The 23,796-nt window shown below is 41.2% G+C and overlaps 1 protein-coding gene and 1 pseudogene across 3 annotated transcripts in view; one reads left to right on the top strand and one right to left on the bottom strand.

Annotated features, from left to right (window-relative positions):
- RNF220 (ring finger protein 220) overlaps positions 1 to 23,796 on the top strand; it is a gene marked incomplete at its 5' end in the record, with an annotated part of 217,022 nt that overhangs the window by 29,786 nt on the left and 163,440 nt on the right. The gene's annotated exons all lie outside the window — the stretch shown is intronic.
- On the bottom strand, positions 495 to 687 carry LOC309834105 (cytochrome c oxidase subunit 7C, mitochondrial-like; annotated as a pseudogene). Its single transcript has one exon. The product of its transcript is annotated as a cytochrome c oxidase subunit 7C, mitochondrial-like (transcript).

Raw genomic sequence — 23,796 nt, 5'->3', positions numbered from 1 at the left:
AGTCATGAGTATTAAATTTGCAGAGGAACAAAACTGATTTACATCCATCTCATGAGGATGAAATTTTAGGCTCAAACTAATTCAAAGCAAAATTTTATAATAAGAAATGTAAAATGTTATGCTTGGGTTAAAATTTTTTTAAGGATTTATGCCATAAGTTTATTTACAAACATATCTAGGATGTTGAGTTCAATCCTTTTTTCAAAGAGATTGCACCTCTTAAAATGCTCCTCTTCATATCTGTCTCATGGATTATTATTTTTTTAAATATTTATTTGGCTGCATTGGGTCTTAGTTGCGGCACGCGGGATCTTTGTTGCGGCATGCGGGATCTTTTTTTTTAGTTGTGACACGCAGGATCTTTTAGTTGCGGCATGCGAGCTCTTAGTTGTGGGATGTGGGATCTAGTTCCCAGACCAGGGATCGAACCCGGCTCCCCTGCGTTGGGAGTGTGGAGTCTTAGCCACTGGACCACCAGCCAAGTCCCTCATGGATTATTTTTTAAGCAGTTGTTGTCTTACTATAAAGAAAGGTGCAGCAAATCCAGACCCAAAGTACAAAGTCATCATAGCTAATAACCACCACTTGTTTTCCACTGAAAATGGTAAATTATTCCCTGGACCTTCCTCATAGTGGCTCTTACAGATCATAGAGGTTGTGAACCTCTCCGATGCTCTGTCCCAACATAGCGCTGTTGGGAGCTCTGAGAAAGGCGCAGAGACTGAAGGTAGAAGAAATGGCGGCAGCACCTGGGTTAAAATATTAAGCTGTAAAAGTAGGAAAAACTTAACTTGTTGGTTCATGTGGAAAAGGAGTTCAAATTTGTTAGATGATATTGTCCTCCATCTAAAACAGTTAAGTTTCTGCAGTGGATTATAATCTGCGTGTGACTGGAAAGATGAAAATCTAAGGAACACAGTGTCAGGAGATTATCCGTTGGTTAGCACCTATGTCTGCTGTCTGAAGAGCTTGTCACTGTTACAGTGAAAGCTTGTACATGGCCCAGCTAAGACTTCCTTTGCTCAACAAGAGTGCCTGTTCCTCAGAGTAACCATTCTGAAACTGTTTCCAAGATGAAACAATGGATGAAGTTCACATGCGTGGTACTCTGTCATAGCAAACCTACAATGAATGATGTAGAATTTCTGATCCACGAGCTCTGCTTCCACCTCCTTCTCTCCTGCCCCCAAGAAAGCATATCATAATGGAAGTGAGCAGTAATGACATTATTTATTATAGTGATAACCTTGATCTGTTCCAAGTTATATTTTCTAAAACCTCAATCATTTCTCTGAACTTCAATACTTTGTTAGTGGTAAGAAATTACTATATTCCTCACAATTGACATCTTGGTTGAGAACCAGGATATGTACGGAGGTATATTTGTAGGAAGAAGAGAGATTTTGGAATCACACCAACTATAATTCATATTGCAGTTCAGTCACTGCCGTGTGATCCTTAGCTAGTTGCTTAATATCTCTGACTTTTATCTGAAAAATGGGCTACTTTATAAGTTGCTGTCAGGACTATAAATAATTATGTAAAACACTCAGCATAGTGCCTGCCTCCCAAATATCTTTCAAATCTGTATGTATGTATCTCTCCCAGCTCCCCACATCTCCAAGGCTGCATCCCAGTTTTAAGCCACTAGCATCTGTGTTCTGCATTACTGCAGCATTGTTCTTACTGGTCTTTTGCCCCCGTCCTTTCTTGCCCTGTTTTATTCAGAGCAAAGGACATTCGGTAAGGCTGACTTGAACCCTTAACCCCTAACATATGGAGACGGATATGTAGCTACCATTTACTGAGCGCCTATCACATGAAAGGAGCTGGTCTAGCATTTTATGCATTATCTCATTGAATCCTCACCATAAGCCTGTGAAGTAGGTATCGTCATTCACCTTTAAAGAGCTAGAGGTTGCAGAGATTGAATGACTTGCCCACAGCCACTCTGCTAGGAAGTAAGGGGCACTGTGTGTGTCCAGGTTTCTCTGGTTTCAAAGTATGTGCTTCGTTCCTGTTTCACGCTGCCTCTGCATCAGGCTCAGAGCCTGGTGTTGTTAAACCTCCTAATCCTGTGACTAACTCCCTGTGTGCTGATTCTGGGCTTACCACATGGTCTCCTAGGAACCTGGCTTTGCACATCAGTTGGCTACACGGAGATGATGATGGAGGCAAATATCTGGTCATGTATTAATAACTGACACTCTAGTTTTATACTTCAGTTTTTTTATGACTTAGTGAACATGCATAAAGCTCCCTGGGTTCTCTCAACTCTCACAGGATTGAGTGTCTAGACCAGTAAGACTGAGGGCCAGACTCTGGACTTTGATAAATTTGCCAAGGGAAGTACCACCTGGTATGGGTCTTCTGGCAGCCAGCCTGCTGCTTCAAGTTACAATTTTCTGATGCCTACAATTAACCTTGATGACATTGATGAAAAATCTTATATTTGCGTCGAGACTTGACTGCTTTTATAGAATTTTAGCTGGTAAAAGAGACGCAGACACTCTCTGCACTTGGTTTCTTGAGACTTAGGCTAGTCTTTGTGAATGGCTGCTCATTTCTTAATGTTTTCTCAAGCATTCAATCAACAAACATGTTTAGAGCCCTATAACAAGGGGGAATACAAAGAAATTTAGTAGTTTAACATACTTACAGTGTAATGGGGATCATTAGACGTGAAAAAAGAAATGAGTACTTTCACATGATAAGCATTCTGTGAATCAAATGGGTTTGAAGTGAGTGTTTGATGTAACATGTGCCTGGAGCTTATGTGGGGGCTCAATAAATATTTGTTGAATGATTGTTGAATGTTGACCTTGTAGATGCCACTCTCGTAGACAACTTCTAATCCATACCTCTAGCCCTGACGTCTCTAACAAGCTGCAGACTTGAGATATCCAACTCTCCACTGGACTGGTTCACCTCAGTGAATAGCCCATGAGCACCTCAAGTACAACATATCAAAACTGATTTTATTAACTTTCCCGCTTTGGAGAAGCAGTATAACCTTGGGAATAAGAGCACAGAGTCTGGGATATTGGCTGTACTTATGGCTAAGTGACCTTGGGAAAGTCTCTTAGCTCTTCTTTCCTCGTGTGAGGGAAATATAAGGTTTTTCTTCAGATTCAATGAGATAATGGATACAGAGCATTTGACATAGTACCTGCACATAGTAATCATTAAATGTTAGCTATTGTCATAATTTCCCCCGAACTTCCTATTTTCCTTATTTGGTAATGATATCATTATCCACTCCAACCCTCTCCTTCACGCCTCGCCTCTAATTAGTTACCAAAAACTGTATGTTCTACCTTTTTACTATCTTTATGATTCATTCAACATATACTTACTCAACATCTGCTGAATGCCAAACACATTGCCAGGCACAAAAGACACAGAGATGAATATCTACCAGTTTCTGTGTTTGCAGAGGCAGATACATACATAGTTGCAGCCTTCAGATGATCCGCATAATGGAAACGCACAAAGTGTGTTAAAAAGAGCCTGGAAGAGATACCTCTTCCACCTTTCAAACCCAATGCTCTCGCTTAAGCCTGCATCACCTCTTACTGTAGATACTGCAGGAGGTTTTTTTTCCTTCTTCTTTTGATTGATTTTGAAAATTTACAGGTAAAACAGAAATACTTGCTATAATAAATTACAGAACACTAATTACAAAGTAAAAGTCTCTTTTACTCTACTTCTTTAATTGACTCTCCTCCATAAAGGTAAGTACTGTCTACAGATTAGTATGTACCCTTCCAGACCTTTTCTTGTTTATACATGTGTACATTTATATATTTTATGGTAGATTAAAATATAGTTTTTTACACAAATGGAATCATACCATAAACATACCTCTTGCTTTTTCCACTTAATGATATATCTTTAAATTTTTTCCATGTCGAAATAAAAACAAAAATAAACAAATGGGACCTAATTAAACTTAAAAGCTTTTGCACAGCAAAGGAAACCATAAGCAAGACGAAAAGACAACCCTCAGAATGAGAAAATATTTGCAAACGAAGCAACTGACAAAGGACTAATCTCCAAAATATACAAGCAGCTCATGCAACTCAATATCAAAAAAACAAACAACACAATCCAAAACTGGGCAGAAGACCTACATAGACATTTCTCCAGAGAAGATATACAGATTGCCAACAAACACAAGAAAGGATGCTCAACATCACTAATCATTAGAGAAATGCAAATCAAAACCACAATGAGATATCACCTCACACCGGTCAGAATGGCCATCATCAAAAATCTACAAACAATAAATGCTGGAGAGGGTGTGGAGAAAAGGGAACCCTCCGCACTGTTGGTGGGAATGTAAATTGATACAGCCACTATGGAGAACAGTATGGAGATTCCTTAAAAACCTAAAAATAGAACTACCATACGACCCAGCAATCCCACTACTGGGTGTATACCCTGAGAAAACCATAATTCAAAAAGAGTCATGTACCACAATGTTCATTGCAGCTCTATTTACAATAGCCAGGACATGGAAGCAACCTAAGTGTCTATCGACAGATGAATAGATAAAGATGTGGCACATATATCCAATGGAATATTACTCAGCCATAAAAAGAAACAAACTGAGTTATTTGTAGCAAGGTGGATGGACCTAGAGACTGTCATACAGAGTGAATTAAGTCAGAAAGAGAAAAACAAATACTGTATGCTAACACATATATATGGAATCTAAAAAAAAAAAAAAAAAAAAAAGTGGTTCTGAAGAACCTAGGGGCAGGACAGGAATAAAGACACAGACACAGAGAATGGACTTGAGGACATGCGGAGGGGGAAGGGCAAGCTGGGATGAAGTGAGAGAGTGGCATAGACATATATACACTATGAAATGTAAAATAGATAGCTAATGGGAAGCAACCACATAGCACAGGGAGATCAGCTCGGTGCTCTGTGTCCACCTAGAGGAGTGGGATAGTGAGGGTGGGAGGGAGACGCAAGAGAGAGGAGATATGGGGATGTATGTATATGTATAGCTGATTTACTTTGTTATGCAGCAGAAACTAACACACCTTTGTAAAGCAATTATACTTCAATAAATATGTTAAAAAAATTTTTTTTCTCCATGTCAATACATAATAGAATTACCTTGTTCTTTTAACCCCCAAATGCTCTTCCATATTTTGTAACTACCATGATTTATTTAGTTATTTCCCTGTTGAAAGCTTTTCAGTTGCTTCCAGTTTTTTACTCTTACAAGCACTGCTACAGCAAACTTTTTGCAGAAATATGCAATTATTTCTGCAAGTAAGTTTCTAGTAGTAGAAGTGCTGGGTTAAAAGATGTGAGAATTTAAATTTTTGTTAGAGTGTGCTCAGTTACCCTCCGAAAAGACTGCCATCCAACAGTGAATGAGAATGCTCATTTCCCCACATCTCATCAATACTGGATATTATCATTCCTTCAATTTTTGCAACTCTAATGAATTAAAAAGCTATACTTATATTTTGTAGATTTGCATTTCTGTGGTTACTAGTGAATTTGAGCATGCTTTAATATATTTATTGATCATTTGTATATCTTCTGTGAATTGCCTTTCTATGTTATTTGCCTGTTTCTCTATTAGATTGTTATCTTTTTCTTATTGATTTGAAGGCTTGCATCATTTCATTGTGATATTCTTTCTCTGTTACATATGTTACAAATATATACATATATATTTTAGTCTATTGCTTGTCTTTATTTACAGTGTCTTACATAATACAAAAGGTTCTCATATGTAGTAAAATTCATCAGCCTTTTCTATTATTGCTTCTGGGGTTTGTGTTTCTCTCCCAGAAGATTTTATACATATAATCTTTTTCCTCTCAATACTTTCATAGTTTTATTGTCCAAGTTAGATCCTTAATACAATTAAAATTAATTTTCGTCAATAGTGTGAATTAGGATTTTAACTTTATTTTTTTCCTAAGAAAATTTTAATTGTCTTGACACAATTAATGAGTCTACGTTTTTCCAACTGATTTGAATTGTCAGGTTGTACATGGGTCTGCTTCTGGATTCTATCCTGCTCCCGGGACTTTTTGGGTCCATTTTTGTACCAACACCACACTGTTTCCATTATTGTAGCACTATAGAATGTTTTTATACCTTATGGGGCCCAAAACTACATATACTACCATTTTTTCTTTGTCATATTGTTTTTCTTTCTCATAATTTTCTTGACTGCTTTTGTACATTTCCTCTCCCAGGTGAACTTTAGAATAAATTTGCCCAGTTCCATAAAATATCCTATAAGTGTTTTGATTGGAATTTCATTAAATTTATAGTTTAATTTGAGTCTCATCCAAGAACATGATGTATTCTTCATTTATTTTTATCTTCTTTTAAGAACAATTAAGTTTAAGATATTTGCATTGATGTTCTTAAGTAAACTGGTAGTTTTCTCCTTCATCTGTTTTTCCTGCTGGAGTAATATTAGTTTAGTACAATGGTTCTCAAACTTTCTGGTCTCAGGACCCATTTGTACTCTTAAAAATAATTGATGATCCTCAAAGAACTTTTGTTTATGTGAGTTTCCTGTCACTATTAGAATTTAAATGGAGAAAAATTTAAAACACAAGAATGTACAAGCATACGTTTTCTTAATTGCCAGAGCAATGACATCATCACATGGCATTCCATCAGTCTCTAGAAAACTTCACTGTACACGTGTATGAGAGAATGAGAGTGAAAAAGCAAAAACATCTTAGTATTGTTATCAAAATAGTTTTGCCTTATGGGCTCCCAGAAAGGGCTTCAGGGATCCCTAGACCATACTTTGAGAACTGCCAATCTAGCAGAATGAGTTATAATTTTTCCATATTTCCTGTGTACTAATATAAATAATGTAGAAGTTATTTATGTCTTGAAGGTAGAACTAATCTGTAAATTATTTGGAACTGATGGTTTTTGGCATGATATAACTTTGCCTACCATTTCAGTTTCCTCTATGGTTACTGTCCTCCTCATGTTTTATATCTCTTCTTGACTCAATTTGTACGTTTATATTTACCTAGAAAGTCATGGAATTTCAGGTGGATTTTTATTTTTTAAGTATAAAGTTATGCTTAAATTACAGTTTTTAGATTCTCTTTATGTCAAATATTAAACCCCCTCTTTTATTTTCGTTATTGTTTGCCCGTATGTGTTTTTTTGGGTTTTTTGGGGTTTTTTTTTTTTGCGGTACGCGGGCCTCTCACTATTGTGGCCTCTCCCCTTGCGGAGCACAGGCTCCGGATGCGCAGGCTCAGCGGCCATGGCTCATGGGCCCAGCTGCTCCGCAGCATGTGGGATCTTCCCAGACCGGGGCACGAACCCTTGTCCCCTGCATCGGCAGGTGGACTCTCAACCGCTGCGCCACCAGAGAAGCCCTGTGTTTTCTTTTTTATCCTTCTGTTGCTAGAGGTTTATCTGTTTTAAAGTCAGATTTATTGAGGTATAGTTTACATTTAGTAAAATTCACCCTATTTTATAGTGTACAGTTCTATGAGTTCTGCCAAATCAATACAACCATGTAACAACCGGTACAATCAGGATACAGAAGAATTCTGCCATCCTCAGAAATTCCCTCATTCCTCTTTGTAGTCGACCTTTCTTTTCATCCCCAGTTTCTAGCATCATATTCCCTGTTTTAGTTGTTTATTCCTTTTTATTTCTGAGTAGTATTCCATTATATGCTTATATTGAAGTTATCTGTTCACCAGTTGAAGGATATTTGGGTTGTTTCCAGTTTGGGGCGATTATGAATAAAGCCACTATAAACATTTTCAGATAGGGTTTTGTGTGAACATAAGTTTTTATTTTTCTTGGGTAAATACTAGGAGTGGGATTTCTAGGTCATATGGTAAGTATCTGTTTGACTTTATAAGAAATTGCTAAATCATTTTCCTGTCATTCTCCGTTTACTGGATTTCTGTTTGTTTTGTTCTTTCCTTTGCTTCTGTCAAATCTCTTTTTAGAATGTGTTTGGTCTCCTCACACTGATTCAGGTAGCAAGGGCATGCCTCAAACATAAGATGCCAGGGAAGACCACCTCAGTGACAAGACTTGGGAAGTGGTTGAGCAAGATGATATTATGTTTTCTCAATTGAAACACCCATGGGGGTCATAGGAGGGAGGGAAGAAAAATGGGATAGAAAGAAAAAGAGAGCAAAAGAAGAGGAAGTGGAGCTTCCCTGGTGGCGCAGTGGTTGAGAATCCGCCTGCCAAGGCAGGGGACACAGGTTTGAGCCCTGGTTCAGGAAGATCGCACATGCTGCAAAGCAACTAAGCCTGTGCACCACAACTACTGAGCCTGCACTCTAGAACCCACGTGCCACAACTACTGAAGCCCGCGTGCCTAGAGCCCGTGCTCTGCAACGAGAGAAGCCACCGCAATGAGAAGCGTGCGCACTGCTACAGAGTAGCCCCTGCTTGCCACAACTAGAGAGGAGCCCGCACACAGCAATGAAGACCCAACACAGCCAAAATAAAAATAAATTAAAAAAAAAAAAAGAATAGGAAGAAAAGAAAAGGAAACAAAATGGTGCCCGAAAGGAGAGTGATGCATGCTGCCCTATAATACCTTAATGTAACATGATGATGTCATGGGAGCCTACAGAGAGCACTGACCTTGAGGACAATAGGGTAGGGAAGGTGGGCCAGGAACCCTTAATGCAGATCCTGAAAGCCTGTGGTTCCAAAGTTCAATCTGAGTAAAGATAAGCCATTATGGGCTTTGGAAAAGGGAAATGATCTGATCCCAGTGATTGTTGTGATGGGACTGGGGTTGGGGAAAAGGAAAGAGGCTGGAGGTGGGGCCAGCAGTGAAGCTGCTGTAGGAGTCTTAGGGGGGGGCTCCTGGTACTATAAAGGGAAAGAAATTTGTGGGCTGGAAAATGTGGTAGGCATCCAATCAATACTTGTTTCATTAATTAATTAAGGAGTTTGATATTTTAAGTTGGTTGCAAAAAATAGAGGTTTGTTAGAACTGCAAATGAATGAACTGGAGATGGTGAAAACATTGAAAACAATATGGAAAAATGAGTAGGTTGAAAGGGGAAAAGAATCCTGAAAAATGAATTTAACAGTCTGGGGTAAGGGAAGGAGTTGGCAACAGAGACAGAGAATCAACTAGTCAGAAAGCTATGACTATAGCACAGACTCTTTGGAATAAACATGGAAACCTAGTGAAGATCAAGGATGACTCTGAGTTCTCTGGCTCCAGCACCTGCCATCTGTCCCTGATTGACCAGAGCTCGTCTAGGGACACCCTGAAGCCAGAGAGCCAAGTGATGAGAAGGAGTGCTCCTGAGGGGGTCTCAGCTTTGGGGGGGTGGTGAGGGCAAATTAAATGACCCTCAAGAACCTTTCTAGCCTTGGGATCTTGTGAGGATATTGCTAGTGAAATATTGCTAGTGATTCTAGTGAAAATATTGCTCAAGTGTCATATTCCCAGAATAAGAATAAGGACTCTCTTGATTTGGAGAAAGGCCCTAAGACCTTCAGAGGAAAAGACTAAGTAAAGGCTATGGGGTCACCCAAGCCAGGACAATTACCATTAATCTCTGGAGGTGTTTCATTTAGGAGAGAATGCAGCTCTTTCCACTGCAGAATTTGTGGATTTTTTTTGTCCAGTGCTCCTATAATGAGGTATGGTTACTACATGTTGTAGGAAAAGGAAAAAATCAGGCGGCAGGACAGATGTCTTCTCCCTTCAGGTTACATGATTTTTGTTCATAGCTTCAATGGCACATTAAGGAAGAATTCAGTTCCCCCTTTACAAGAAAGGCCATTTACTTCTCAGAGCACCGAAAAGCCTATGGAGTTGAGTCCTATGTAAGAAAATAGTGTAGTGTGAAAAATGACATCATAACGTTGCATTATTTATGTAACATCTGTTAGGAACCTACTAAGTGCTGGATGCTGTTTTAGGCACTAGAAACACCGTAGTGAACAAAACACACTGAGGCCCTGCCCTCAAGAAGCCTCTGAATTTTGGTGGGAGCCCGTGGGAGAAAGTATTAACCTCACCTGAGACCAGGGAAAGCCTAAGAGAAGAGTGACACTTGTCGCCCTCCCTATCTGTTCTCTACACACAACCAGAAAGATTTTTTTGAATCACAAAACTGAAAATGTTATTTATTCCCTTGCTCTGTTTCACCAATGGCTTCTCTGTGCTCTTCTGAGAAAGACCCAAGTTGCATTAGCATGACCGGGTAGCGCCCTGAGGGATCTGGCTTCACGCCCGTCGCCCACAGTCTCCCTTATGCTCTGCAGTCCTGCCACCCCAGCCTTCTTTCAGTATCTCAAACATATCTCCCCTCCTGTTTCTGCCTCTGGGTCTTGGCACCCGCTGTTCCCTTGATCCAGAACACGTGTTCTCCCACCCACGTCTTTGCCCCTACCCACCCTTGCCTCCAGCCCACTCTGCCCAGTTAATCCCACTACCCTTCAGATCCGCTCCAAAGTTCACTCCTCAGAGTTTTCCCAGCGTTTGCCTTTTCCTGAAACTTTCTTAACAGCCTGTGTCTACTTTCCTATCCCCTCTTACTTTCTCCTCTCCTCCTTCCCTCAAACGTTAAACAAATGAACACAAAGAGAAATAGAAAATGGTAAATTGCAATAAATGCTTTGAAGGAAAAGTACAGCTTATAACATTTCAATAAAGACATATAATTATATTATTATATATATTAGTTCATTATTCACACAAATAGATGTCCAGAATCGTGTTGAATAAATGAATGAAGAATAATTATGAGTCAGATTTCTCTCATCAGAGGAGGTAGTAAAGAGAATTCCAGGCAAGGAAAACCACACGTGCAAAGATACAGAAGCATGAATGGGCATGAAGTAATTGGCAAATCACTAGAAATATGACTAAGTGGATTGGCTGGAGTTAAGATTGTAAAGGTGAGGAGGATCCTGTTTGTAACTTTGGCTTTTTTCCCTGTTGGGAGTGGGAGAAGGTGGTGGAAATCAAAGGTTTTTAAGCAAGAGAGTGTTATATTCAAAGAGGGATAGAGAGAGAACTGATTCTTCATCTACTGCTATTCCATCCCCCCAATTTTAAATTCTAAAACAGAGAAGTCCTATTCATTCAGCATGGCTAATAGGATGATTAATCAAAATCAGTTAAAGTGGGAAATCATCAAAAGTACTCCGTATATGTTTTCAACATCTTACTCTAATTTAGAATATACAAATGCACTTGCTAATCTTCAGGTAGAGGGCCAAGGCATTCCCGTAAGTGTGGAGTCTTTGATTCTTGAATGACCGCACCCATATTGAATCGTCTAATTCATTTCAGCAAACAAGTAACTTAAATATTTCTTATAAAATAACCTTGCCACAGACTCCATGATTATGATTTTTTTTTTCAGGTTCTTTTACATGATAGCATAATGGTTAAGAGCACAATCTCCCAGGCTTCCCTGGTGGCGCAGTGGTTGAGAGTCCGCCTGCCGATGCAGGGGACACGGGTTCGTGCCCTGGCCCGGGAAGATCCCACATGCCGCGGAGCGGCTGGGCCCGTGAGCCGTGGCCGCTGAGCCTGCGCATCCGGAGCCTGTGCTCCGCAACGGGAGAGGCCACAACAGTGAGAGGCCTGCAAACCGCAAAAAAAAAAAAAAAAGCACAATCTCCCAAGCCAGACTGCCTGGCTTCAAATCCTGGCTGCACCACTTCCTACCTCGAGCACGTTGTTGGCTTCTTTGTGCCTCAGTTTCCTCGATATTTCAGAGAATTATTGTGAGGATCAAATCAATATTTTTTTTTAAATCAATATTTTAATGTAGTGCCTGGCACAGAGTCAACATTCAGTGGATGTTAACTATTTTCCAGTTGTCTCACCCACACCCAACTCAATAGCATTTTGAAGAGACTTTCCTTTATTGGGACTTTCCAAAGCATTTAGTTTAGTGTTCTTAGAAACAACAGTTCTCTTTCTTTTTGCATCACTGGCTTACATAATATTTAATTAAATTATGTAAGTACAGTAACTACTACTATTGGCATAAATAAATTTTGGAACAATCACAAAAACTTACACTCAACTTGTGGAAGTAGATGTGGACGTGCGAGAGGGTAGCCTACTAGCCAGGACCAGGCAGGGTGCTGTGGCCATTAACCAGGGTGTGTTACAGTGGGAAGGGGAAGTTTTAGTGAGCCCGATAGGTCAGTAAAGAAGAGATCAGTTAAGAGAGCATCTACTCTTAGGTGACAACCTCTGTCCTTCTTGCAGCCTCTCTCCTTTGCTCTTATAGCTACACTTTAATTTCATCAATTCCCTAGGCCCAGGCCAGACCTGTAATCTTCCTAAGCATCAAAAAAGAGACAGCTCCCCTGTGGCATTTTTTTTTTTTTTTACATCTTTATTGGAGTATAATTGCTTTACAATGTTGTGTTAGTTTCTGCTGTACAACAAAGTGAATCAGCCGTATGTATACATATATCCCCTCCCTCTTAAGCCTCCCTCCCACCCTCCCTACCCCTCTAGGTGGTCACAAAGCACCGAGCTGATCTCCCTGTGCTATGCAGCAGCTTCCCACTAGCCATCCATTATACATTTGGTAGTGTATATATGTCAATGCTACTCTCTCCCTTCATCCCAGCTTCCCCTTCCTTCCCCCCCACCCCCCGTGTCCTCAAGTCAGCACCTTTATTCCTACCCTGCCACTAGGTTCATCAGTACTCCCCTATGGGATTTAAAATAAAAACAATACTAACTTATAAAATAAGCATAAGGAAGTCCAGTAAAGTCTGACTTTTCCCATGGTGATTATTTCGGTGCTTTTAAAAAAATTTTCAGATTCTCTCCCCAGAATTGTGGCAGGGGTTCCCTTTGCTTTGCTGGTGCCTTGAGAATATGTTTATCTATTGGGTAATCCAGCACTGCCTTTGACTCTTGCATTTTCCCGCAATCTCTCAGCTTCTGCCTAGAATCACTTTCCTCCCTATCAACCCTCGATCCCAAGATCCATCACTTTTAACTGCTTTCTTGCCAAAATTTTCTACCCCATTTCCTCACATACTTGTCCTTACACAGAACCTATCCAATAGCCCCCCAAACATTGGATTTATTGAATTTGAGGTGACTTTTCACTCCCAAGTAGAAATGCTCAATAGACAGTCGAACATAAAAGTCTGGAACCCAGCAGACAGAGTAAAAGTAGATAACGGGATTTAAAAATCTGCAACACATAAGTGGAATTTGACCCCATGTATGTAGGTTACATCACCATAAAAGGGCATGTTGAGTGGGAAGAACAATGGCTGAGTTAAGAGCTCTGAGGAACATCACTGTGTAAGGGGCAGGGGAAGCAGGAGCTGCCGATGACAGAGGGAATCTTGACACGCAACGAAGCCTGAATCCAACCAAGGCAGGAGGGCTTGAGGAAGCGATGGTTACCAGTGTCAGACATAACAAAGAAGTGAGGTAAGGTTAGACAGGGCCTGACACCTGGTAGGTACTCCAGTGCATACTTCTTCACTAAATAATACATTAGGACTGAAATCGTTAGGATGTCATTGGTGATCTTGGTGCTAGGTTTGAGTTTCCAGAGAAGCAGACCTTGAGACAAGGATTAGTTTATTTGAAAGGTGAGGGAACACTGGGAGGTGGGAGAGAGTGAAATGGGGCCCAGGAGCAGCCAATAAAGGTTGAGTTATCAAGCCAGCAACGACTGTGGGCAATTAGCATTAATCCCGCTGGGAAAGCTCTGGAAGTCAGTGCAGAACACTCAGCTCACAGTTACCCCTCTCAGGAGTTGAGGGAGCTGGGGTATTATATACGGGCTCCTGCAGGTCATGTGTTGAGGGCTGCTCTTAGGGGCATTAACTTACTGACATTTCCAGCCTGATACTTGGGCAGCAAAGCAGACCCTGGTTGCACGAAGAAGCAAATGAATGCAGGTGCTGGCAGCTGGAAGTCGGGTGTGCCCTCAAGTAGTAAGGGCAGGGATATGGACAGGGTGGCAACAGCACCTTGGAATCTGTAGGGACAGAAGCTAGAATTCTATGGACTGGTAGTAATTTGGAGGTGAGACCTGGAGGTGATAACTGTAGATAACTATTTCAAGATGCTTGGCTGAAAGGAGAAGATAAAAGATATGTCAGTAGGCTGAGTCAATGGAGGGCAGAAAAGAAGGGCAGAATATAATGGGAGATCAGAACCTCCTGGTGATGATCATTGAGGAAATTCTCATTTTCCCCTTCTTAGTGTGAGAAGTAGCGAGCTTCTTTAACTACTTCCCACTTCAGGGTCCTTCTTCGGCTTCCTTAGATCAGCATCCAGTGTTTTTTCTGCTGGGTTTTGGGACCTGAGTTCCCCCACTGAAGAAGCCCTGCTGAGCTAGTCTTTTCCAGCCTCAAGTTTCCAGAGATGCTAAGCCTGAAGAGCCAGGGGGGTAGACTGACTGTGGGTGCTGAGCAGATGGGGACAGGAGTGGAGCCCAGTGGCCAGATTCTGAGCCCACGGAGAACCACAGGGTCCGAAGAGAGGCCTGTGGGCTTTTCCACTGAGTGGCTCCTCGCGTGCCTGGCCTTCCTCTCTCATGTCGGCAAATCGCAACAATAGGTTGGGTTGAAGCATAACAGGCAAAACCACAAAAGAAACATTCTTGTGACGTTCATCTAAAGTACGGCTCTTTATTTGATTGCTGTCTATCTCAGCTAAAGCATAAGCTCATGAGGGCAGGGACTGTGTTCATTTTAGCACTATTGTATCCCTTCAGTATTCAATCAATATTTATGGGGAAGAAAAAACAAGTAATGCTGTCTATTGATGGTGCCTAGATCAATAAGAAGCTGAGATTTTTACCCCCCCCAGAAATGGATTTTCTATGAAGCTAATGAAATTTAAACTTAAGGGCCCCTTATTTGCATGAGCTCCTAGGAGAGGCCTTCATGGTCACATTTTTTAAATTTGCAAAAAAATACCTTAATCAAAGCTGAAGATGACCACTGTTGCCACTCTAACGTCGTACTTCTCCTCCTGTGGAATGGCTTTGAAGTAGCTGTGGGTGTTTGGGGACCTGGTTAAAGGGAAGTTGAGTTGGGAATATAGTTTGTTTACTTGGATTTAATGGGATCTATTTATGCGGTTCACAGTCTCTTCTGTGCAGAGTTAACTTACTACTGGCTGTCCTGGTGTAGAAGTGGCTCTCAGGAGACCTGCTACTGCCCACTGTGCTAACTCACTGGGGACCAGGACGCAAAGGTGCATGGCCAGAGCTTCTATGGGCATGAATGTGCCCTAGGGTACCCTGCTATGGAAGAGAAACAAGACTAAAAATGTATGGATCCAGAAACTAGTCATCACATATGTAAAATTGTAAGTGGAAATTTTAGTTTTTACTGATGCCTGGTCAAAAGAGAACCTCTCACCTATTAGGAATATATATATATTTTTTTTTGCGGTACGTGGCCCTCTCACTGTTGTGGCCTCTCCCGTCGCAGAGCACAGGCTCCGGACGCGCAGGCTCAGCGGCCATGGCTCACGGGCCCAGTCGCTCCGCGGCATGTGGGATCTTCCCGGACCGGGGCACGAACCCGTGTCCCCTGCATCGGCAGGCGGACTCTCAACCACTGCGCCACCAGGGAAGCCCCAGGAATATATTTCTTAATGCAGTATATACAATGATAAATGTATTATATATTTTTTCTTTTTTTGATGGGAATCACATGAGATAGAGTTTATTAAAATTCCTGTGTTTGTTTATAGGACATAAACCTGTAGCAATGCTACTAATAATAAGTGCATTCTTATGTGAAGTTATGTTTTACACATCCCCAAAATATTGACATCACCGAAGATAACATAAAACTCTTAATGTGCACTATAACTAGGGCATCAATAATAAACTGGTAAAAGAATGTCAATAAAGTCCAAAAGTATTCAGGAAAATCTGAAATGCCCTGAATGCCTATATGAAAGAAACTTGATAGATGTTTTCCCAAATTTCACAATAATCCTTTAAAAATAACAATACTAATAGGGAGTTTTGAAGCTGAAAGAAATTCCCTATATTTTCAATAATAAACAAAGTTTGATTAATAATGGTAGATAAAAGACTGAATTATATTTCCCTTTTCTTTACAGAAAATTACAGTTAAAAATTGTTGTTCATATGAAGAGTTAATCAGAGTATGCAGTCTGTTAAAAAATTTTGTGATGCTTATGATTTTCCTCAACTTTTAAAATTTTGTAATTTGTTGTGCTATCGTTTGTCATCCTGAATACTCACTTTTGAACCTGATTTATATTTGTAATTTTTTAAAGAGAGCTCTCAAAGTTGTACATGCTAAGCTTCAAAACATGGATCTGGGGCTTCCCTGGTGGCACAGTGGTTGAGAGTCCGCCTGCCGATGCAGGGGACACGGGTTCGTGCCCCGGTCCGGGAAGATCCCACATGCCGCGGAGCGACTGGGCCCGTGAGCCATGGCCGCTGAACCTGCGCGTTCGGAGCCTGTGCTCCGCAACGGGAGAGGCCACAACAGTGAGAGGCCCGCGTACGGCCAAAAAAAAAAAAACATGGATCTGCTCCTGTATCCTCCCTCTCTCTTCCTGGCTTTAGGTGATTTTGGATGTGAAGCAACACAGACTTTAGAGTCGCAACTGTAGATAATTGGTGTATGACTAGTTGCCATGGAGACATTTTAGATGATGCCTGACCTCCTTTTTTGGTTTATAGAATAAATTGAGTTTCTAGAATTAACCAGGAGCTGAGGACCACTCCCTTCTGATACACTCATGGAGCTTGAGTTTTAATCTTACCCAGCTTCTTAATTCTAGAGTCTCTCTGAGCCCAGGCCCCAGGGACAGTTTCCTTCTTCCTTTGCCATTTGGCTGGCTCTAGAATGGAGGCAGAGTTGAAGGGAAGAAGGGGGAAGAGCATCACATGCATTCTAATTCAATTTGATGTCTCTTTGGGGGCAGTGCCTCCTAATTGGTCCCAGTTGGTACATCTTGTAGGAAATTTGGCAGAAATGAGAAAGGAGAAGACATACGATGACCGCTTGCAGTTAGTGGGGATATTTAGCCTGGAGAAGCAATGTCTCTGTTGGAAACCTGTATCACGGGTTTGAGTTTTGTCACAACATTGTATAACATGTCTACTCAAAACTCAGTGCCATCACGTGGTGGGTGTTTGTTTCTTGAATGCACAGGTATGTGGATCACTGAGCGTCAGCTGATCTCAGCTGGGCCTAGCTGGGCTTGGCTTCAGGTTGTGGGTTAGGTCCATGTCTGCTCTATGTGTCCTTTATCCCCCTTGAACCATCAGCCACCAGAGGCGTGCTCTTCTCATAGTGAAAGACAGGATCCCAAGAGACCAATGCCAACTGTGCAAGCACATTTCTAGCCTCTGCTTGTACTATGTCTGCTAACATTCCATTGGATGAAGCACATTAACGGCCAAGCCCAAATTCAAGGGTAGGAAAATCATCGCACCCTGCTTTGAGGGCAAAGCAAGTCATATGGGCAAGGCAACATCGGTGGGGCAGGGAAGATGGAGGTGGGGGAATGGAGGGGGTGAACACTTGGTGAACCATTATGTAATATATAAAAGAAAGAGCAGATTTCCTCACCTCTCAGTCCTCAACTCACCAGAGTCTATCCTCATTCCCTGCTTTTACCAAAATCACTGTCTTACTTATTTTGCCTCATTATACATAGAATCTGATTCTTCTTCATTCTCACTGAATTGCTTGCCTGCATTGCTGCTGTAGCCTGCTAACTGCTCGCCTTGTCTCTGGTCTTCTCCTTTCCCAATTTATCATCCACAGAGCTGCCAGCTATTATCAGTATCTCATCAGCATCGGCAACAGCATCAGCATTATTGTATCTACTTTGCATTACACTTACTGGTTTATGTGCCTGGCTCCTTCATTATACTGAGAGCTTCTGGATGGCAAGAACTGGGTTTTATTTATCTTTGAACCTCCAGCATCCTGCACTGGGCCTGACGCATGTAAAACTTCAATAAACGAATACGGAAAGAAGGAAGCAAAGAAGAAAGATGGGATTCCAATTTAAGTCTATATGACCTTAAAGCTTAAAATCTTTCTACTCTACCATAATTTAGCCTTAGTCACAGATGTGTTGCTCATAAAAACAAGGATAAAGCTCAAACCCTCTCACTCCTACAGTGGTGGAAAAGCAGGCTACTTGATCTAGATTAACTAAAGATTGTTTCTCCTGTAATAGCAATAATCCTTCCTCATCCTAATTCTTCAAAGATGGAAAGGTCTAGAAGCCACAAAAATTTTTAAATGGCCATAAGCACTTCAACTATGTGAAAAGATGCTCAACTTCACTCTGAGAGAAATGCATATGCCATTTTTTACCTATCAGGTTGGCAGAGATCAAAAAAGTTTGTAACGCTGTACTGGTGAAGGGTGTGGAAAGAGATAATAAATTGCTGATGGGAGTGCAAATAGGTTCAACCTCTACAGAGGGCAATTTGGCAATATCTATCAGCTCTTTATGTACTGATATGGAAGGGTCTCCAATAGACCCTGTGTTGTAAGTGCGAAGGCAAGATGCAGAACACGGAGCAGAGTTACCTTTTGTGTGCGTGGAAGGAAGAAAATCAGATATACGTATATGCAGTTATTGCTCAGACAAGCTCTGGACAGATATATAAGATATATAAGAAACTGTTAATAATACTCCCTTTTGAGGAGGTGAATTGAGCTGGAGAACAAGGCTGAGAGGAAGATTTCTTTCCCACTGTATATTCTTTTGTATCTTTTAAGTTTTGTTCCATATAGAATAGAATTGTTTAGGTGACAGAAACGCTATCAGAAGATCAACAAACTGGAAAACATATTTGTAATATAATATGGCAAAGGGCCAATTTCCTTAATCTACAAAGAGTTTATAAATCAGTTAAATTAAGACAGAGGGAGAAGAAGGGAAGGGATATAAGAACTAGTTTTAGAAAGAAATACAAATGGCCAATAGTTATATGAAAAAGATGCTTAACTCATACATTATTAAGGAAAATAAAGGAAAAATCAGAAGGAATGCTTCAGAGAAGAACTGTGCTCTGTTATTAGATGTGTTTAAGGAGAGACTAAGTGACCAATTATTAAAGTTGTTTGTTGACGGGTTTCTTTCAAGCATCTGATAAAGGAAAGTTTTCTAGCGTCCAAAGGAACTAATTCTTTCCAATCATTAGGGTCTTTAATTCCTTATGGTACCCAATGGAGGGGTGTTGACAAGGCCAAGCAAACAAGCCTAGGGAAAGAAGGGAAAGGAAAATAATGGAAGTTCACCTAAAAGCCCAAAAATCTCAGAAATGGAAGGGATCTTAGAGCTCATCTTTCAAACATCGCACCTAATACATTGTCTCTTGGGGCACAGTTCCAGATTTGCCACTTAATAACATTGAGCAAGCTTATTACCAAATCATTCATTCGTTCAATAAATATTTACTGAGTTCCTTCAACGTGTCAGGCACAGCCCCTGTCCTCATGGAGACAGACATTAATCAAATATTTATTCAAACAAATGTAAAACTGCAACAGTGGCAGGCTATGAAAGCCTAGGGCGTGATATGACCCAGACAGGGATTTTAGGAAAGTTGAGCTGATCAGGCTGAATAGGAGTTTAACCATGCACCAGGGAGAGGGAAAACACGCCTAGGCAGAGCCAACGGCACGCGCAAAGGCCCTATCAGGAGAACTCACGACAAGGCCTGTGACGGAAAAGACTGAAAATGGTGATGAGCCTGTGGTATGAGGCGAGGCTGAGGAGCCAGTAGTCTGGCCTTAAGGAGCCAGTCATGGAGAGCCCGCAGAGGGTTTAGGGAAGCAGGAAAAGGGGACAAGTGCCTTGATCAAATTCACATTTTGAAACTATTAATCTGGCTACCTAGTAGAGAATGGATTGGAGGGAAGCAAGAGCAGATGGGCACAGGTGAGTTAGGAAGGAGATGCAATAGACGAGAGAGAACGGTCACTTAGATGAGAGTGCTGGCGGTGGAGCGATCTGGGCAAATGTGAAAGAAGTTTAGGAAGTAAAATTGACCAGACTTGGTGATGGACTAGATCTGAAGACTGACAGAGAGGAAGGAACAATAATATTTCCTAATTGGATAGATGGTGGTACCATTCACTCAGACGGAAAACAATGGAAGACAACTGTTTAGGAGGAAGTCTCAGAATTCAGTTTAGAACATGCCAAATACGAGATACTCTTGAGAAGACACATCATTCCGTTGGCAGCATTTATTTATGGAGTGTGTACTGTGCAGCTGGCAGTGGAATATACAGATTGATTGTTTATTTGTGAAAAAGAGAAAAAAGGATAAACACAATTCCCCTTTTTCTGAGGCCCTTGCTGTTCCACTATTATATTGTCTGTTCCTTCTTACTTCTGTCATTTGTCTGACTCTCTCGACTCTTCATTTGTTGGATGGAATGATCCAATACCTCACATTTATGGTTTCTTGGCCTATTAATTTCTAAAGACCACTCCACTACGTAGTCCCATGGCCACACCATGAACCTTATCAGTCAGAACTCATCGACCTTGAACTTCTTTCACTTTCAAACTATACCCTCCTATACCTTCCAGCTCTCCCATTTTTCCTCCATGTCCATGTCTTCCTCCCTTTGCTGTCCCATTTTTTTCCTTCCATTATTTCCAAGGCTTTTAAAAGGACTTCCTCCCTATTACGGCCTGACACATAGCAAACGTGTAATAAGTATTTGTTGAGAGAATAAATGTCTACTTCCTTATCTCCCATTCATCCCCCAACCCGTCACGGTTCAGTGTTGACCTCCATCACTCCACTTTTAGACCAGTAAGGCTTCCTACTTACCAAACCCAATGGATACTTTTCAGCTTTGTTTTATCAGAACGTTGCTGCCTTCCTTTTAAAACACTGTTTCCTTAAGTTCTGCATTTTCTGCTTTTCTGATCACTTTTTCTTCATATCTTTTGAGGGATCTTAACCCTCAAGGATTGTCTTCAACCTTCTTCGTTTCTCCTTTACACATTTTCCCTAAACAATCACATCCATTCTCTCTGTTGTTAATCCTGAAATATCTATGTCCAGCTTAGAACTCAAAGAATGTGTCTCCAACTGCCTACTGGATATTCTCACCAGGCACCCAGTAGGCATTCATTAAATATTTGTTAAATGAATGAATGAAAATTCCATAAGCACCTCACAGTTATTGTGTCCAAAAAAGAAATAATCTTTTCCTTGCAACCCACTCCTGCTCTTTTTATGTTTCTTATTCTGATTAATGGTAGCATCACCCATCTAGTTACCAGACTCCTTACTGATGTAAGGAGATCTGATTATTTTCACCCCTAAATGTGTTTGAATCTGTCTCCTCCTCTCTGTCCTACTATCCTACTTCTGGCCCTCATCAGATCCCTGCTGGCTTTTCCTTTCTCACTCTTAACCATAGCTCACCTAGATTATTCCAGTAGGTTTAAAATTAGTCTCTGGCCTTTATCTTGCTCCCCTCCAGTCTTTTTTTTTTTTTTTTAATGAGATAAAAATTTACATAACATAGGGCTTCCCTGGTGGCGCAGTGGTTGAGAGTCTGCCTGCCGATGCAGGGGACACGGGTTCCTGCCCCGGTCCGGGAAGATCCCACATGACGTGGAGCAGCTGGGCCCGTGAGCCATGGCTGCTGAGCCTGCGTGTCCGGAGCCTGTGCTCCGCAACGGGAGAGGCCGCAACAGTAAGAGGCCCACGTACCACAAAAAAAAAAAAAAAAAAAAATTTACATAACATAAAATTAGCCATTTTAATCATCTTGAAGTGTACAACTCAGTGGGTTTTAGTATATTCACAACGTTGTACAGCCATCACCACTATCAAATTCCAGAACATTTCCATCACTCCAAAAAGAAAGCCTATATTTCCCAACTCTCCCCCTTCCTCCATCTCTTGACAACCACAAATCTACTTTCTGTCTTTATGGATTTGTCTATTCTGGACATCACACATAAGTGGAATCGTATAAGGTGGCCTTTTGTGTCTGGCTTCTTTCACTTAGCGTAATGTTTCTGAGCTTCGTCCACATTGTGACGTATATCAGTGCCTCATTCCTTTTTATGGCTGAATAATATTCCATCATGTGGATATGTCACATTTTGTTTATCCATTCATCACTTGATGGGCATTTGGGTTATTTTCACTCTTTGACTATTATGAATAATGCTGTTGTGAATACTAGTGTACAAGGTTTTTTGTGGATATATGTTTTCAGTTCTCTTTGGTATATACCTAGGAGTAGAAGTGCTGGATTATATGGTAACTCTGTGTTTAATATTTTGTGGAACTGCCAAATAATTTTCCATAGTGGCTGCACCATTTAAAGCTGCCATTCCTGGGACTTCCCTGGTGGTCCAGTGGGTAAGACTCCATGCTCCCAACGCAGGGGGCTGGGGTTCTATCCCTGGTCGGGGAACTAGATCCCTCATACATGCCGCAACTGAGTTCGCATACCGCAACTAAAAGAGCCCACATGCCGCAACTAAAGATCCCGCATGCCACAACAAAGATCCTGTGTGCCGCAACTAAGACCTGGAGCGGCCTAAATAAATAAAAAAAATTTTTTTAAAAAAAGCTGCCATTCCCATCAGCAGAGTATGATGATTCCAATTTCTCTACATCCTGAACAACACTTGGTATTTTCTTTTTTGTTTGTTTTAATAGCCATCCTAGTGGGTGTGAAGTGATATCTCATTGTGGTTTTGATTTGCATTTCTCTAATGACTATTGATGTTGAGCATCTTTTCATTTTTTAGCTGTCTGTATATCTTCTTTGGATGTAAAGTCTTTTTAAAAAGTAATCTCGGGGGCTTCCCTGGTGGCGCAGTGGTTGAGAGTCCGCCTGCCGATGCAGGGGACATAGGTTTGTGCCCCGGTCTGGGAAGATCCCACATGCTACGGAGCGGCTGGGCCCGTGAGCCATGGCCACTGAGCCTGTGCGTCCGGAGCCTGTGCTCCACAACGAGAGAGGCCACAACAGTGAGAGGCCCGCGTACCGCAAAAAAAAAAAAAAAAAAAAAAAAGTAATCTCTACAAACTATGGTGAAATGCAAAACACAAGAAAAAAAGCAATCCCATCATTGTACTTCAAAAATTTTAACCCCTCCTTATTGCTGAAATAATCAAATAAAAGTTTCTTAATGTAGTACACGAGGCCCCTTCTGTTCCACCTCTTCTAACACTCTCCTCCTCACTCTTTACTTTTTAGCCATATTGAACTGAGGAGAGGTTGGGGGGGATTTAACTTTTGTCTCTTTTTTTGTCAACCCAGTCTCCAACAATAGAGGATTTTCAACCAAAGTTAGGAAGAGTCATCTGGCCAGTGGAATGATAAGGTGGGATTAGGATACCTGCAAATCCCTGCTGGTTTTTCCTTTCTCATTCTTATCCTTCTTGCAGCACTCACTGTGCCTTAACCAAGCCATATAAGTCCTAGACGGGACTAGATTCACGTCTCTAGACCTTTCTGGAACGTTCTAGCTTTTAGGTCTTCCTGGGCTGTCAGGTGTGTACTTCCTCCTGTCCCTCCACTTTCTTGGGACTGTACAACCCAGGAGGAGGCAGGTGGGCAGAGGAAGAGGACGCGTTGTTTTCTGCAGCCCCCTTCCCTCTCTTGTGGCTGCAAAGGGCTGGAAAGTCAGCTTCTACTGTGATTATGTTATAATTTAAGGCAGTGAACATGTGCTCTGCTGGCGGCTATAAAGATTCAAATCATAAAGTTTTACAGTGGAACGGTTTCTGTAAAAGCATCGTTAGGAAGTGGGAACCA

Source organism: Grampus griseus (genome assembly GCF_964374135.1).
Source record: "Grampus griseus genome assembly, chromosome: 1".
Classification (NCBI taxonomy): Eukaryota; Metazoa; Chordata; class Mammalia; order Artiodactyla; family Delphinidae; genus Grampus; species Grampus griseus.
Note: the sequence above shows the minus strand (reverse complement) of the source record. Positions and strands in the feature narration are given on the sequence as shown.